The following is a 16,890-nucleotide window of genomic DNA, read 5'->3' as shown; positions in this document are numbered from 1 at the left end:
TCACAATTGTAACCAGCAACATAAGGGGAATGCGTTAAGTTATCGACGTGTTTTAAAATGATTCTATTAACGTCTCGATGAGGTTGATAGCTTCGATTAACGGTGCCATTCTTTGGTAACATTTTAAGTAACACCTTAAGCTCTGCCATATATTTGTATTGTTTACGTCCCCCGAATTTCCACCACGCAGAGATAAATACAGATTGATGCAGTGCTTTGAGAATTCTTCGTCTTGCATGAATGAAGTTTCGTACATCTACTAGGAATCTGAACTTGTTTTTGAACTGTGAGAAAAAGTTTAAAAGAAAATAATTCTTGCTTATCTACTTCGATTTAAAATTTACTTTAGTAAGGGTTACGGGCAATTTTTCTTTTGCTTTATCATTTCGTACAGTTGCACAACTATACCTCAAGAGGCCCGTAGAACTAAATTTCGAGCTTTTAACCATTAGTGTTAACTATATTGTAGGTTTATCTGAGAGACTGGGTGAGGGGAAAGAGCCTGTCAACTTCAGTAAACTAGCAAGATAAATATTTGAACCTCTGATTGCATACATTTCTGGAATGCAAAGTATTACGACTTTGGAGGCGAATAATTTTCGGGGTGTAGTTGAGGCATATATACTACAACCTCTCAGTTTCACTTCAGTTTTTATTCACAAATTATCTTGTATGGCTTATTTTCTGTTGCTTATGATTTTTTGACAATATCACCAGAAAAGCTCTTCACATTTTGTTTCAACATGATGTTTCATTTCCGGGATGCGTTTAGTAATCTTTACTATAATAGACACTGCAGCAACTAACAAGTAGTATTCCTATCCTTTGTCTTTATTTACAGTATTCAGTTATTCTATTAACAAGAGTGGTTTATTCATGAGGATTCAATACAGTAAAATAATAAGTTAAATGGTTTGTAAGTTTTAAATTGTATAATGGCTTAAGGTTTGTTTGTTTGTTTTTTGGAATTTCGCATAAAGCTACTCGAGGGCTATCTGTGCTAGCCGTCCCTAATTTAGCAGTGTAAGACTAGAGGGAAGGCAGCTAGTCATCACCACCCACCGCCAACTCTTGGGCTACTCTTTTACCAACGAATAGTGGGATTGACCGTCACATTATACACCCCCACGGCTGGGAGGGCGAGCATGTTTAGCGCGACGCGGGCGCGAACCCGCGACCCTCAGATTACGAGTCGCACGCCTTATGCGCTTGGCCATGCCAGGCCCGATGGCTTAAGGAGTATATAAAAATAACACATGCCCGCAATAGTTATATTGTATTAAAGTTTTTACACGTTCTACAATAATTTCTGTACGATGAATCCGAAAATAATATCAAATTTTCTCCACCACGTGCAGATTTTTCACAAAACGTCATACGTACTTTTACATAAGTGAATCATTTCATTGAAACTGGGTCATATTTTGTTATAAATAGAATTTTGACAACAATTGGCTGAAGATTTCTCTAAGCCCAATGCATCGTGAGAGTCTCATCGATCGTTCTTCAACTCTGGGTCCGGCACGGCCAAGCGTGTTAAGGCGTGCGACTCGTAATCTGAGGGTCGCGGGTTCGTATCCCAGTCGCGCCAAACATGCTCGTTCTTTCAGCCGTGGGGGCATTATAATGTGACAGTCAATCCCACTATCCCTTCGTAAAAGAGTAGCCCAAGATTTCGCGGTGGGTGGTGATGACTAGCTGCCTTTCCTCTTGTCTTACACTGCTAAATTAGGGACGGCTAGCACAGATAGCCCTCGAGTAGCTTTGTGCGAAATTCAAAAAACAAACAAAAACAAACGTTCTAGAACTCATGATAACCACATCGCTATTATATAAACGGTTAAAAACCTGCATGGCGTGTCATTTCTGAATGGTATTTGTGTGTGCGTGCCCTTTGACATTATTATTTTCAGTGTTATTTATTCGTCGTTGTGGCAAAAAGAGGTTGTGTGTAAATAATCCAAACATATTCTGTTATATTTGTGGTAAATTTGATCTAAACAAAAGTTTTTTCTTCCCGATTTGTAAAAGATCCTTACGTAACAGAAAAAAATGAATATTGTTTTTAAACCAGCGTCACTGAATTATGGAAAAATCCGTTATTAAAACCAAACAACTTATATGAAGTGACTCTTGCGTGGCTTGTCCAGGTTTTATGAATACTATTATATTTGTAGTAATACTAGTGTTGCTTTCATTGTACCATGTCCAAAAGCAAGTATGTGGCTGCCAAAACATCTGAGGACGTTTGTTGAGGATTGTGCAAACTGTTTAATCCCAATGTAGCAAAAGCAACCCCGTAACTTGTTGGTTGAGTGTGCTAATGTATTTTTGGACAATATGGTCAGCTGGGTTGAACAAGAGCTACTTGTCATAATATAGGTCTAATAAAGCAACCATTGTGGTGGCTTTCCAACACTGAAATGCAGTGGATATTGAAGAGCAGGTTCATACAACTTTTAAAAAGCGCTTGATCATCTCTAATGGTGATTGTTAGTAAGAAGAAAGATATTTCGTGATTACGATAAACCAATTTGAAGTAAAATGTATTTCTCAAGATGGGTGGTATGGGTATTAAAAGTTTAATTAAAATAAAGTACAGAACAACGTTTCGACTTTCTTAGGTCATCTTCAGGTTGCTCTGTACTTTATTTTAATTAAAGTTTCAATACCCATAACACCCATCTTGAGAATACAAGGAGAAAGGTATATTAAGACTGCGTGTTCATTTTAGATGGGTAGTAGCTCATATTTATGGCTTTCCTTTATCATAACTAGATGGATGCCTGAATCATTATGTAGTTCCCATTAATTTAATATTTTATTCTTGCATCTGGATACTTGTAAGATAACCTGGGGTCTAGGGCAAATCTAAGACTTTCTTTGCATGTGAGACGGTTTGTGGGCAATCTTCATCATGCTATTTGGCTACTGTTATGCATTCATTACCTTCAATTTGCTAATGGAACTTAGACTGAAAGGGCTATAACAGGAAAGACTTCTCGTCCATGTCAACATGTTTTGACAACTAACTATACATTCAAGACTGTACCTAAAAACCTGAAAATGGTATGCCAGTGGACGAATAAAATAAGCCTGACACTATAACCTGGAAAGTACTTTCTTATCTCTATGGAAGTGGAGTTTCTCAGTCACATCCTAAGAAGAGATAGAGTCTCTAAGAACCAAGCCAAAATAACCATGATGAAAGATTGTTATTATAGCTTCAGAGTGGAGCAGAATGTGTTCCTGGTTCCTAAACCTAGATACGATACAACAACAAAAAATTGCTTGCAGTTGTGGTCTTTCTGAAACACTATCAACACTGCCTGCATGGCAAGAGGCTCATAATTCAGGTGGATCTTTCTTAACTGAAGTAAATAATGAATTTTAAAAGTCTAGAGTAGATGATAACATATCTTATAATAATGTTATAAGTATATGACTTTTACATAGTAAATCGTCGAGGCCTAGTAGACAGAATCATAGATGGACTATCTCGACAATTGGTGGTACCTTGTCGATTCTTTGAACATTCTGATCTTGAACAAAGCTGCAAAAACAGCCCAGGTTTGGTTAACATTTAAATTATTTCAGTAAAATGTACAGATGAAATTCAAAATGTGCAGATTATCATTATAAATAAATAAAGACAGGAATTAACACCTTCATGTTTTGTTTTGTATTTGCCATTGGTCATGATAACAGTACATCTGAAATTAGGCTGAGAGAAAATTAGTTACCATTTTAATGAATGTTTGGTTAGAAAATCGACATTAGCGAGTTCTTGGTGGTTGTTCTGTTTTGGTTACTTGTATTGGAACCAGAGTTTACAGTCTCACCGCCTAATTCTTTTATGCTGTACAGTGAAAAAAATTGGCTAGATTCCAGAATAGCTGTAAGTTGTTGTCGTAGTAATGTAGTGGCAAAGATAAAGAAATAGATGAATGCAAGCCTAGTATGAGGTCCATTAAAGTCTCAGAGACCAGCATATCCATAAGTGATGAGATGAATTTTTAAATAAGCAGATACATATCAGTATTTGTAAACGTGTAGGAATTTCAGTTGGACTCTGTTTTCAAAAGAAATTTTGGGAAAAAGTAGTTGTAATTGGATTGTTACAGCTTTAACCAACATTCAATCTTGACATTTTCTATTTAAAATCAAAATTTTATTCCCTTTCTAAAACTGTAAAATTCTGCACTGCAATAGAAGGAGAATGTAGTGAAAGTTCCAAATTTTTTTACTTTGTGGAAATTCTTGACTTTACAATTACTTCATGAAGATCCTGGCTGGAGATGTATTGCAATGATGCATTCCATCTAACGACATTGAATTAGGCCATTATGAAACGAACCAACACCCCTCAAGCCATTGGGAATGGTTCCTTCTCATCCATTAATGCTATCAGTAGCAGAGAAGTTGGTTTCACTCAGTTTATCCACCACTAAACTGATGATAGTAATACCTAAGGCTACACCAACACTGATCAAACGATAAACATTTAAGATGTCAGAAATCTGAGGGAAAATTTTCAAGTGTTCCATCATCACTGCTCTATGTGTCTGTACTTCTAGTTGGTCAACTACATTCCTCGGCTCAAGAAAATCTTTCCAGAGCCAGAGTCTTCAAGGATATTTTCCATGTACTAAGAAGATATACCTATATCTTCTGCATCAGAATCACCAATTATTTCTAATCAGTCATCAGAAGATACGACCACAGCAACTCATGACTTTATCATGGGAATATACATATATTGTCTGCTTTGCTGCTACTTAACAAAGACCCAGGAGACAGATTATGCAGTTGGATGGATTAGAACCACCCTCTACTGAGATTAAATAGCATTCCATACTTTAGCAGATATCGTTTCTAAAGCATCACTGCCAGCAGGACAGAAATTTTGAAGGAAGTTTATATTACTACACATATTTTTATTAAAATTTAAATGTTCGTAAGGTTGTCACTTTTTATGTATTATTATTACTGAGATTTTGTGTGTAACGTATATACGAATTTCTAAAATGTCACATAAATATATATATACATTACATGTATTCGAGTTTTCAATTTGGGTGTCATACATATTTTAATTTTATAAAAGTTTTTGGTTCTTATTCTGTACTTGCCATATTTTAATGTGAATGTTTAGAGAATTTTGTATTATACTTTTGCAAAGGGTTTACCTTATGTTACAATCTTGATTTTGTATAAACAAAACTTTGATTTTTTGTTTTATGTTGTTGTTTTTTGGCTTTATGTAATTTTGAATGCTTAACATATGTATTTTATTCTTAATTAATACATATATATTTTAAAAACATTATGCTCATATTAATACTTAAAGTCGATCAAGGGAGCCATTAAGTTGCTTTTGTCTTAGTTACTCATGAAACTGGTTCAGTCAACTAGAACTTTATTTGTACTTTATTGAGAAAAAGAGTGCTTTATTGTCGAGCTTTATGTATAGAAGTTAGCAGTGATATTTCCCACTAATAGGTAGGGTGAAATTTTAAAGATGCAATGCCCCTTATATTATTATGTGAATGTCTGCACGCCGAGAAGAATAGTTTTGCTGTTATTAATATATAATATCAAATTTTCTACGTCTGGAAGAACTGAATTTAATGTAGAACAGCTTAAATCAGAATTTACTAGAAAACCTTTCTTTATATTACGTCTTTCTCTAATAAAGGTACCACACTTAACACCATTAATTAATTTTTGTTGTTTTTTGAGTAATTAAATATTGTTTTACTGTGTGTTACTTGTGTATAGTTTCTTTTTTGCTTTAAAATCAATCCACATTAAGAAGATATCAATTTCTTCTCAGTACAAACGCATGTTATCTTGCAGTTCTTTCACAATTACACGTTTGAAATCAGTAAACCTGATTATGTCACCCAGTCAAGTTATTTTGTTGGTTCCTAACTATGTTAAATTCTATATTATGAGAATACTGTTGTTGTTTATAATTAAGGACAAAGCTACACAAAGGGTTATCTGTGTTCTGCCCATAACGTGTGTCGTAATTCAGTTTCTAGCAGTATAAATCCACAGACATACCGCTGGGAGGCATGAGAACACTGATGCCCTACCTTGTATTTACTATAATAAAATTACGTTTGCTGAATTTGTGCTCAAAGTACCAGCTGATTAAAGTCGTATTGTAATAATTCAGCAACCTCAGTGTTTTTTACCATAAAGATTATTTGACATTGTTGCCGAGCCAAGCATAAATATCACCATAATATGATACCTCATACTTGGATAACATTCTAAACAAGTGAGCCTTTGACCGCAGAATGGGGGACTTACATAATGTAGATTAAAATATTTATTATATCTACTTTTATTTTCTATTTCTAATTTAATTTATGTTGTTTTTTTATTTTAGTATAAATATTATAATGCATTTTTAGCCTAATATGTGAACTTAGGACTAACTGAAGCAAGGGTGATGGGGATAGAGGACGGGTTACATATTTGTTTTTCCTAAGAATGGATGTGCAAGAACAGCACTGAAGGTGGCAAATAGTTCTTACTATTTGTAGATTATACTATTTTATCGCAGCCAGTCTTTATTTCTTTGGCAGTAATGAAGTTGGAAAAAAGTTTAATCTCTAAAGGATATATGAAAAACGTTTTTGTTTATATCAATGTTTCGCTATTGCGAAATGAAGCCATAAAACTATGCTCACCAGATAAAATTAACGATGAATTAGACAAAATAAAACAATACTTCATCAACATCAATAAGTTTCCTCCACAAACCGTAGAAAACATTATACGCACACACTTAGACAGAAAGCAAAATCAACCAACAAAAGTAAATATATCTCACAAATCAAAAAATCACGAAACCATATACTGCTGTATACCATATATTCCTGACATCAGCAGACAAATAACCAACATTTGGCAAAACTAGTAACAAAATATGACATTCCAGTTAATACCAAATTTATTCAAAAACCAGGCACAAAACTGAGGTCTATACTATGTAAAAAACTACACTGACAAACACCACACCAACATTATTTATAAAATACAATGTGATAACTGCCACGACTTCTATATTGGAGAAACAAGTAGAAAAATGGAAACCATATTCAAAGAACATAAAAAGTCACCTTCACACGTTTTCGAACACTGCAAGTCAAATAAACACAACATAACCATAGAAAACACTCAAATACTAAATAAAGAAACAAACATAAACAAACGCAAAATTAAAGAAGCCTTACTTATACAACAACTTACACCCAAAATAAACCAATATAAAGGAACGGCTTTACACCTATATTAATATAATAAAATAAATAAACTTATATATCCAAACATCTAACACCACCCTCTACATTCCGACACTCAGTTACACAACCCCTTTCAAACATGTGGTTAGCTTCCGGTCAGTTACCTCTTTCTTTGTGAACCTGACGATGACCGAAGAAGGTCGAAACGTTGTTCGCTCTTCTATGTAAAATATTTTCTCAACCTAAACGAGCCGTTTTTGCATATATATTTCTCTACAAGTGGGTTTTCTCGACATCACTGATTACAATCAGTTCTTGTACTGCTTACAAGCTCCGATGAAGCCCAAACATGCTTGCTCTTTCAGCCTTGGGTATAATATAATTTGACGGTCAATCCCACTATTCGTTGATAAATGAGTAGCCCAAGAATTGGCGGTGGGTGGTTATGACAGCTGCCTTCCCTCTAGTCTTACGCTGCTAAATTAAGGATGGCTAGCGCAGATAGCCCTCGTGCAGCTTTGCGCGAAACTCAAACAAACAAACCGATGAAACCTCAACAGTGAAACATTTGTTGAAATCAAATAATTTTCTATTATTTATATCTATAGAGTAAAAGTCGGTTTGTTTTTTTTTACTTTATAGTCAAAATCTGTAAATCCCCCAGTATGAACTACAAGTTTTGAAAAAATAACAGAAGCTCTAATGTATTTATAGTATAATAGCGAATGAAATATATATATATATAACGTGTATGAAAATACAGTTCAACTGACTCACATCTTAATTGTTTTGATTGGTAACGATTGCTGCAGTAAATTGATGGTGAAATTCTTCGCCACTTAGCAAAAACCAAACTAATTATATGAGGGCGCTATCAGTGTCCTTTAGTATTGCTAAAATAGAAGAAGGTTGTTTTGTTGTTGTAAGGTGTAATTCATGTGAAATACAGTATTTATGAAGCATGTTTGCTATTGGTTTAATGATTATATCAGTTAAAGATTGTTTTAGTTATAATTGTAGTTAAACTTGAAGTCAAATAATGAATTGCTAGTTGTTGTTTTTGCGGTCGATAATAATCGATAAAGCTAATGGTGCAATGGGTAGGTAAGAGATAAATTTAGTATATTCTTACCAATATTAAGTTGTATTTTCTTAATTTCTGTAGGGTACAATATAATGAAAAATATCGTGAATGCCGTCGAAAGTCGAGATTAAAATGAATAATGCAGTGATTAATACTTGAGTTGTATAAAATGTTTAGAGGAAAATAAATTGGTTTTATGTGAAATATTTAGTTAAGAAACCATAATTAGAAATAAAAGTTTCATTTTTTGTTAGCGCTATTATTACTTTGCATGTTAATGCTTAAATCGGAGTCGGTCATACTTTCGTAAATTTAAAGACATTTACGTTTGGAGGTTTTGTCACTTTTGATAGTTGAACCTAAAACTCAAAATATAAAATGTTACTCTATGCCAAAGAAAAGGATTTTATGTATATTTGTATTCTGATCCATATTTTTCAAAATCCTGTGCAAGCTGATTAATACCACCCATCTTGTAGTGTAACATGAGAACAACAGAAAAACCATTTGATCTTTATAGGATGATCCTGCACATTCACTTTTAGAGAAATAAAAGTAATAACTAAATCATCTTTTATTTTCAAGGAAATCATAAAATGCTTTTTAAACCTTTGTAAAGAGCTGGTGTCCAATGTCTCACCTAATTGTTTTGTATGTCGTGTACCTTTTTGTATTTGTTTTATTACTGTTTTGAAGATATCTTGAAAGTTTGTTTGCTTGCAGTTTTAGGTTTGTTTTAAAGTGAGAATCTAATTAGGTAAGTAATTTGGTAATTATAGTTTGTATTTTTCAAGATGAGAAATTACATGTTGCATAAAATTGACATTTCATTAGAAAGAAGTGGTTCTGTTTCAATAAAACAACTGTCAAACACATTTTTCAGTCAAATACAAGAGAGTAAAAATTTTCAAAAAATGATTAGAAAACACAAAAGACATGAAAAAAATGATTTTGTCTGAAACACACACACAATATTCAGTTCAGGTAAAGGAAAACTTAGAGCAACAGCCTACAATTAAAACATCATTCAAAAAACTTGAATATTTATAAAAATTAGAGAAATTTTGGTGGTTGACTTAATTTGATTACTGCATTCAAGTCTGATAATTTTTCACAAAGTATGCATCTTGAGCTGTATCAAAGTAATGCCAAATTTTGCAAAAAATATGTATTTATGAATATAAACATCAGAAGTTTGTTTTATAAAGTGGGAAAGGTTAGTCATAGAGGTGAGACTTTGTCGGATGAGACGTCTTGGATCCAGTGTCCACAATTGCCGATGCATAAGTTAATCAACCTGGTAAAAAAATTAAATCTTAATTAAAATATTTTCTGTCTTATCTTCAACTTGTACCTTTTTGTCAAGTTGTCTCTAGAACGTAGAACAAAGTTTTATAGTCTACTTTCTGTTAATCTAACAGATAATGTTTTACACTTTTGTAATATCACCTATCACATTTAAGATTTATTTTCAAAAGAAGATTAGTTATGAAGTCTTAATCTACATGAGATAACTTTGTCTCCACAATTATTCTTGTAGTTGTCTTTTGAACCATTTCCAACTAATCCATGCTCTTTCTGAGATAAGGGAAACAAAACTGATTACTGTTCCATATGAAACCTGACTTGTAATCTCTATAATGAGATTACCTGTTTGACTTGCAATCAAAATGTATATAAATACATTCTAAAACTGTATTACTATTAGCTTTACTACAAGTACTAGTAAGAGAGCTCTGTCTGGATAATGTAATATGAATAATAAAGGACCATTTGGTCCTTCAAGGTTGTCCCTGCACACCTACACAAAAGTAAAAGAATTAAAGTTGCCCTTTACTTTACAAGAAATTGAGTAGTATGTTTGTCACTGTGCTTAAATCCTTTTCATGATTCACGCTATTAAATAGAATCTCTGTGTTAAATGTGTAATTCAAGTTGCATATTACCTTGTGCATAGTGTAGTTAGGTCATGTGCCAAACAGTTGTCAAACATACAAATTTATCTAAATTATTTTTATTACTTTAAAATTTTTATTACAGCTATAGTTATCCAAGAGTTTAATGTCATTAACAAATTTGACTAATTACATTTGTGATTGTTTCTATGTTGAAAAGGTCTAAGCATTAACATCTGAACATATTTTTAGTGACAAAAGTCTAGTTTGGTTGTGCTTCATTAATATTAATATTTCGTTTTCTCTCACTCAGCCACATCTATATATAAATTTATTTTAAATAAAGTTAATTAAACTTAAGGTACATTTTGCAATCCCACATTATAGCTTGTGTACTGGGATCTTTTCAATCAGTACATTGTTTTTATTTAATTTATTTTTATTTCAGCTTGTTTTTTTTAAGTTATAGCAAACTATATAAATTTATAAATATATTTTTAAACATTTTAAAATTTGTCAGAGTATAATGGAAACTATCATTTTTTAGTAAATTCATTTAAACTCTTCTATGATATGATATGTTTCAATGAATTATTTTTTCAGTTTTTTAAAATCAGATTTCTAGAGTTCTTTCCCTCTATAAAATATTACTAACCAATTTTTTAACTCTTATTCTCACTGTTAACTTATATTGGCAACTCTCCAATCATTGGGCAATTGTTTGTTGATCTATTGACCTATGAAAGATGAAAAGGACTTACAAATCTGATCTTTGGTATCTTCTAAACTATGAGAAAAACTGTGTGATCCTGGTGCTTTTTCTATTTTTTAATAAAAATTTTATTTACCACCTGGAACATTGTTAATATCCTCTCGTGTGAAAACAGAATAGAAATTTAGCCATTTCATAGTCTATGAAAACATTTTGCAGTGGGCACTTTGTAAGAGTTTTTACCCATTTTTAAAATCTTATTTATCTTTAAAATAACTTAAAAAAACTAATAAAGGATTTTTTTTATCAGCCAGTATTTCTTGTAAACCCTTTTTAATTTCCTGTTGCACTTTTTAACCAAAACCCCAAGATTTACTGTAATTTTGCAAGTCTTAATTTTAATTTCTTTAACTAATTAGATTTGACATATCCTGTTTTTAGTGCTTTTAAACAAGGTGTTGGAATTTATTGACGGAAGTAAGAAAAAAAAGGATATTTGGTGTTTAGTTCTTTTCAGCACAGTTTTATGAAAAGATTTTCCTGACTAACCAATTTGTTAGTTGCTTTTGTATAGGGCTTTTGATCTTTTGAATGAAGATATTCCTGACCAGTTGGTGTTGGTCTTATATGCCTTAACTATCAAAAAATGTTTAGTAAGGTGCTCAAGAAATTAACAAATAAGTAGAATGGTTGTTACATTGGTAGAAAAGTAGTGAGATGCATATGAAATGAGTAGTAAAAAGCAAAAAAGGGGTTGATGAATAGCAACTTTTTCAGTATGTGTAGGAGAATATTATTGGTGTGAACCTTAATGGGTTTGTTCTTCATTATTTAGTATTTTAATTTTCTATATTTACAGTTTAGTTATATTTTTAAATTTACTGAAGACAAATGCTAGGAAGAGTTGATGTAATTTCTTCTTCCATTTTTGTGTAGACTGACATTGCAACCTGAGAATTTGGGAAAAAAAAATCAAAAAGTAAACTAACATTATGAAATGCTGACTGAAGTATTTTAGGTTTATTTTACCAGGAAGAAAATTAACATAAACTCCAAGTTTTGTGTGGTTTTCTTTGCTCATTGGTTCATTTCTAAAACATCTTCAAGAGCAACTCTACTTAAGTGGCTGGTTTTCAAGAGTTGTAATAAAATAGTATAGTTAAATTGATAAGAATATGACAAGTGGAGATTGATCCAAACTGTTTATCTATTGCATTCAAGGCTTTTATGACATGTATAAATGACCTTGCTGTAGTACTTCTGTACCTACTGAGGATGTATTTTCAACATAATGTGATGTTTTTCTTGCAGAGAGGTTGCATTTGAAGGCTATAAGTATAAACATGCTGATTGCTTCATAATGAAAAATATGATCATGGTTTGGATTTCTGTAATTATTAGACACCATTGCTTAGTTGTTTTTTCACTCTTTCTTCAGTGTGGGATGAACACTTATGGTGCATCTATAATTTGGATCTGAAAGTAAAAACACAGTGACAGAGAGTTACTACATATATTTAAGTATGTAGTTTTTGTTGATTTTGCTAAATCACAAGCTAAAGGAATAATCTTGTGATTGATATAAGTTGTGAATTTGTTTAAATGTATGTTATTTACAGTTCATTCAAATGAGGGTGTAAGGATTTTCACTTATGATATGTATCTTAGTTTATGTATCATGACAAATTTTATATCATAACTGAAGTGGGTTGTTTCATCTCAATTTGTGTATTATTAATCATAGTTTTACTAACCCCGTTAAAAGTAGTAATGTACCAGAATACTGGAAATTATCCAGTGTTATGATTATTATTAATGATTGTGATAAACAGTGGGTCGAGGTATAACCATCCATTTGGTCATATTTGATTGGTGAAATTATTAGCCTATTATTAAAGAAATTATACAATAACACTTACAGAAGTTTCATAATATCTCTGGTAGTCAGCATGAAGTTATAAAGGAGAGGTCATTTCTTATGAATTTGCTAACCTTGTTTAAAAGTGACACATTTAAGGTTCATTCACATCAAATGTCATGAGGTGACACTCTGTGGTGTAACAAAGGCCTACATTTCAAATTGTGTATTAATACATTGTTTTCGTGTGCTCTGCTTACATCAGAAGTGATGCTATGCTGAATTACACTACAAAAGTGCAGATGAAAATATTTCATCCTTTGTAGCAACAAAGCTCTGTTTTAGAAAGTGAAGTAAGATGGATAAAAAAATTTGAAACAATTTGCTCATTCTATTATCTATGAATATTGATTACTTGGAATAGTGTCATGTGAAATAATCCACTTAAAGTTATGACTAAATTTATTATAACAAAAATGATCATCTAATTGAAATTAGTTTCAATTATAATTATTTTCATTTATTCCAAGTAAATTAAATATTGCCGTAATGAAATCTTTTATTTTCAAGTAATTAGAAGTTTTTAAGTTTAATTTGTTGGTGTCGTGACTCGTGAAAACAATCAACTATTCCAATATAGTGTTTTCAGTTATTACTTTTATTATTCAGTTATCCAAGTCTCATGTAATAATAATCAGTTAGTTGCATGTAACTTATTAATGAACCCAGTGATTAATAAGTTATCAGATACCACACAAGACAGAGTGATTGAGCAGTTGCATATAGTAGTTAATTATAAATTTTTGTTGTTTCAAATATTTTGCAGTCACAAATCCTACAGAATGCCAAGCTATACACAAGGTTGGCTACTTACCCTGTGCTTGCTGTTAGTTTTAGAAATTTTAAAATACTTGCACATGTTTACATAAAAGAAATAAACTGAACAAATCATACAGAGAAAATTAGGACAAATATCTTTTAAGATATGACTTGAAGATATTTTGATTTTAGGAACTTGATACACAGTTGTCCATTTTCAGACCTTAACTAGTAAAAAAAACTAAAATGAAATAATTAACCTTACCAGTCCCTTCAGTAATATCTTGTAGCAAATCATTGTTATTGTTTTCTTTTTTCTTTTTGATCTATTGTTTAGGTATTTAATATATGTATGTGAAGTTTTTTTTAATTATATTTCAACCTGAACAGGAGAAAAGTAAATAGGGTCATGTTAATAAACACTGTACTGTACACTACCTTCACAGTTGGCTTTGTTTAATGACATTTATCTGCTATGGAACAGGCTCCACAGGTGAAACAAATAATTCTTTATCCTGAATTATTGAAGAATGGTTAACTTAAAATTGACACAGAATTTCTTTACATCCTGTCTCCATTATTCAAATTTCTTTATGCATATTATTTGCATACTAGTTTCATGGGGTAGTATTGTTCAAGTATTGGTGTTGTTTCACTTTAGGATTTTAAATGATTGTGATTAATACAAGTTGATTTGACTACAGTGTTTGCAATTTCTGGATGAACCAAAAGTGGTCTCTGAAAGTGAGAATACCAAAGTCATTCTGTGACAACTTCCTCACCTCTGAACAAATGATAATTGAATATACAGTTATCTTCACGGAGATTTTGTTTAGGATGAAGTTGTATCAAGTATGGTTTTAATAGGGAAGCCTCATCATCCACAGCAATGTAATGCACAAGGTTATTTGTGGGAGGAAGAGTACAAGGTGGGAGGGATGTTCAGTTTGAGGTAATTTTCAAGTGCTTTTCCAAGCTCTGAATTTGTTAGTATTCCATCATCATTATTTCATTTAAAACCATCAAATCAGCTAGAATAATAGCAAGTATCTTTTGCAATAAGTAAAACAAAAGAAGGGTGTGTTCTTTTGTAGTTGAAATACTGAGAACTAGATATGCAGGGATTATGCATTTGTCATGAGTAACTCCATGAATTTGGGAAATTTTAACGTTTCCCAAAAATTTCTTGTTAATTTCCATCATGTCATCTAGAGCATCTATAAATTTTGTAAAAAAAAAAAAAAATCATCTTTCAAATAACAGTACATATTTCTGTGATGATTTTAACCACAGTAGAGTGGGCTATGCTAAGGCTCAGTGAAACACTCTGTTACGAGGGAAAATAACAGTTTTGAAATTGTATAGATTTGTATTTGAATGCATGCTATCAAATTTTAATTTTTCATCAATGTGTGAATTCCACAAACTTTTGTAAAATATAAGGGACATGTTTGTCATAGAGAAGAATGATACAGGTGGCTTTTAGCTCCTTTTATTCAAAACAGAGTAAGTACACATCTTTCCTTTAATTAATGAACTGTGTTTAATTTGTTTCATTGATATATCAGTATTGTGTAGTTTAACTTGTATATCTTCTGTTTGCTGTTGTATACACTATAAATTTAATCAAATGAATAGTAATTAATATAGCTGCATATGTTACATTATTTTCTTGCTGTTACATTCTAGAATAATTATAAAAGTAGCTGTTATTAATCATGTTGCTTGTACTAAATTATTAAATACACATATTCAGTAATAACAATATAAAACACAGAACAGGATATGGGCTGTATAAGTTAATGAATGAAACACAGCAAAAGCAAAATATGTATAATTATACATTCTAATTTATTTTAGAACTAGTGGCAGTGTACCAGAAGAACTTGTTGACCTCACCATTAGAGACTGAGATTATATCAGATGACACAAATCCAGCATGTTCCAGGATAACATAACAGTTTTAAGACCAATAGGCACCTTCCATACCAAGTTCAACCGCAGTCTCCATTTGCCATTGTTCAGCATCACACAGAAAGGTACAACTACATATTTTTCAGAGGCACCATAAGAATTTTATTATCTGTATTTGTTTAGTCAGATTGTTAATACTGTTTTCATAATTTAAATAATATTCAATGATACTGTATTTATTTTTTCACAATTAAGTAAGTTTAGTATATTTATACTGCAAATCTTTTCATAATTATTGTAGGTTGTCTGAATAAAGACTTCAATCAAATGAATAAAGTATTTTTAACAGCTGTTTTTTTAGATACTTAGTTACTTTCAGTTATTATCTGTTACTATAATTATTAGGTTGAGGAATAACTCGTGAGCGTTTTTAAATAATTTCATTCAAGCATTACATGCAAGACTATACAATACTTCAATGCATGAACACATTACACCCAAAACATTTATTATGATACTTTATTTCATGTAATACCTAGGTATATAGTATGCATTGTTTTAAACGAAATTGCAAGAAATTAAATGCGAAAAGCAGATGGTGTCGAAAATGCTCGATTTTGTCCACTTGACATTCCATTTAATGAGCTGAAAATGAAAGCAAAAAGACATATGAAAATCAAACACACCATCTATTAAGGCAAACAATTATCTACCAAATGACATGAAATATTTTGCGAAAGCGTTTCATTTATGAATATATTTTTTAACTTGAAAAAACGCTCACGAATTATTCCTCAACCCAATATAACACACTAGTTGCAAACATTAGCATGATAATGAACAGTTACTCCATTAAGCAAAAACATGTACATATCATATATTAATTGGTAAGAAAGATATTCCTAAAATTTAACATAAACAGCATTAATGCATACATTACATTCCTTAAAGTGAATGCTTGTTGCTGACCATCACGGGTAGGTAATAATTTAAAGTTCAACTCTTGTAAAACTTTATCAAACAAAGATATCTTGTGAAAGTATTTGTTGTCAGAGAGAAAATCCACTGTATACTTTAAACAAAATGCAGAGATGCAGCTTTCAAATGTATTGTTTATTTATTTATTTTGAACTTTATAAACATGTTTCAGCCACTGGTGTGGTAATCGTCAGGTAAATGAGAGGTTAAGACATTGTTATAAAGCTAAGAAAATAAGTAAATAAATAATCTACTCAAAATCTGTGTTTCTGGATCTTTATATGGATGTATTGTTGGAATTGTTTAATATCTAGATGAAACATAAACCAAATGTTGGTATTCTCCTACCTTCTCATGTTTCACAGTGATTG

The 16,890-nt window shown here is 31.6% G+C and overlaps 1 protein-coding gene across 7 annotated transcripts in view; it reads left to right on the top strand.

Annotated features, from left to right (window-relative positions):
- The first annotated feature begins 8,137 nt into the window (after positions 1–8,137).
- Positions 8,138–16,890, top strand: part of Tpc1 (Thiamine pyrophosphate carrier protein 1) — a 29,900-nt gene continuing 21,147 nt past the window's right edge. For 2 of the 7 annotated variants that reach the window (XM_076455966.1, XM_076455970.1), the window contains exons 1-2: positions 8,138–8,359; positions 15,488–15,666. The gene's annotated coding sequence lies outside the window, so the exon portion shown is untranslated. Of the gene's footprint in view, positions 8,364–10,915; positions 12,472–14,331; positions 15,134–15,487; positions 15,667–16,890 lie in introns of those variants that run through there. The other 5 variants (XM_076455967.1, XM_076455968.1, XM_076455969.1 and 2 more) reach the window with 5 other exon arrangements.

Source organism: Tachypleus tridentatus, chromosome 9 (assembly GCF_004210375.1).
Source record: "Tachypleus tridentatus isolate NWPU-2018 chromosome 9, ASM421037v1, whole genome shotgun sequence".
Classification (NCBI taxonomy): domain Eukaryota; kingdom Metazoa; phylum Arthropoda; class Merostomata; order Xiphosura; family Limulidae; genus Tachypleus; species Tachypleus tridentatus.
This window is presented reverse-complemented; position numbering and strand designations above follow the sequence as displayed.